We start from the raw sequence: 1,936 nt of genomic DNA, 5'->3' as shown, positions 1-1,936 counted from the left end.
TAGGATTTTTACTGTTTTAGTCTGTTTCTGTTGCTCAATAAAATACCTGAGCCCAGGTAATTTATATAGAAACAAGGTTTATTTGGCTCATGTTTCTGCAGGCTGTACAAACATTGTGCCAAATCTGCTTCTGGTAAGGGCCTCAGGAAGCTTCCACACATGGTGGAAATTGAAGGGGAGCCAGAATATACAGATTACACAGTGAGAGAGTGGAAGCAAGAGAGAAAAGCAGGAGGAGGTGCCAGGATCTTTTCAACAATCAGCTCTTGGTTTGTTGCAGTGGCTCATGCCTGTAATCCCAGAACTTTGAGAGGGAGAGATGGAAAGATCACCTGAGCCCAAGAATTCAAGAGCAACCAGCTTGGGAAAAAAAGTGAGACTGTAGCACACTGGTTAGGTAAAAAAATAAAAAATAAAAAGCGAGACTCGGCCAGGCATGGTGGCTCATGCCTATAATCCCAACACTTTGAGAGGTGGAGGTGGGTGGATCACAAGGTCAGGAGTTGGAGACCAGCCTGACCAACATGGTGAAACCCTATCTCTATTAAAGATACAAAAATTAGCTGGGCATTGTGGTGCACGCCTATAATCCCAGCTACCCAGGAGGCTGAGGCAGGAGAATCACTTGAATCTGCGAGGCAGAGGCTGTAGCAAGCCAAGATTGTGCCATTGCACTCCAGCCTGGGCAACAGGGCAAGACTCCATCTCAAAAAAAGAAAAAAAAAAGAAGTGAGACTCAATCTCTAGAAAAAAAATTTAAAAATTAACCAGTCTCTGCAGGAATTGGGTATGAAAGAAAAAAAAAATTTTTTTAAAAGAAGAAGAAAAAAAAAATTAACCAGTCATGGTGGTGTGCGCCTATGGTCCAAACTACCTGGGAGACTGAGGTGGGAGGATTGCTTCGGCTCAGGAGGTCAAGCCTACAGTGAGTTATGATTGTGCCACTGCATTCCAGCCTGGGCAACAGAGTGAGACCCTGTCTCAAAAAAAAGTGAATTTATAAACAAAATTTTTTTATAAATTAGCTCTTGTGAAAACAAAGAGTGAGAACTCACTCATTATTGCAAGGATAACACTAACCTATTCATAAAGGATCTATCCCATTATCCAAACACCTCCTACCAGGCCCCACCTTTAACATTGAGAATCAAATTCTGACATGAGATTTGGTAGCCAAACAAATCATATCAAACCATAAAAGCTACTCTCCCACTTCTCTTCAATATAGTATTGAAGTCCTTGCTAGAGCAATTAGGCAAGAAAAAGAAATAAAAGGCATCCAAATAGGAAAATAAGTGAAATTGCCACTGTTTGCTGATGGCATAATCTCATACGTGGAAAACCCTATGGACTTCAGGAAAAAACTGTTAAACCTCATATGTGAATACAGTAAAGTTGCAAGATACAAATCAACAGACAAAAAATCAGTACCTTGCTTTTGATTAGTGTCAATATGTTAAATATTTACAAGAAAGAAAGAAATAATATCAGTAACATTTCTATACACTAACAACAAACTTTCTGGAACCCAGGGTTGTGAAAAAAAGAAAAAAAGAAATAACAAACTATTCAAAAAAGAAACAAAGGGAACAATCACATTCACAAAATTTTTTTTTAAAAATTAGAAATAAATTGACCAGGTAGGTGTTAAAATCTATAGTACCCAATGCGACCTGCAGATTCAGTGCAATCCCTATGAAAATCCCAACCTCTCCCCTTTGCTGACTTTTTTGGTAAAGCAAGAAAAGAAAAGAAAAGAAAAGAAAATCCCAACATTTACTCTTGCACCAACCTAAGTTTAAAAAAAAAAAGAAAAGAAAATCCTAACATTATTTTTTATAGAAATAGAAAAAAAATCTAGCCTGTAATCCCAGCACTTTGGAACGCCAAGGTGAAAAAACTGCTTGAACCAAGTAGTTCATCTCTACAATAAAAA

Source organism: Cebus imitator, unplaced genomic scaffold, assembly GCF_001604975.1.
Source record: "Cebus imitator isolate Cc_AM_T3 unplaced genomic scaffold, Cebus_imitator-1.0 Scaffold18, whole genome shotgun sequence".
In the NCBI taxonomy this organism is placed as follows: Eukaryota; Metazoa; Chordata; class Mammalia; order Primates; family Cebidae; genus Cebus; species Cebus imitator.
Note: the sequence above shows the minus strand (reverse complement) of the source record.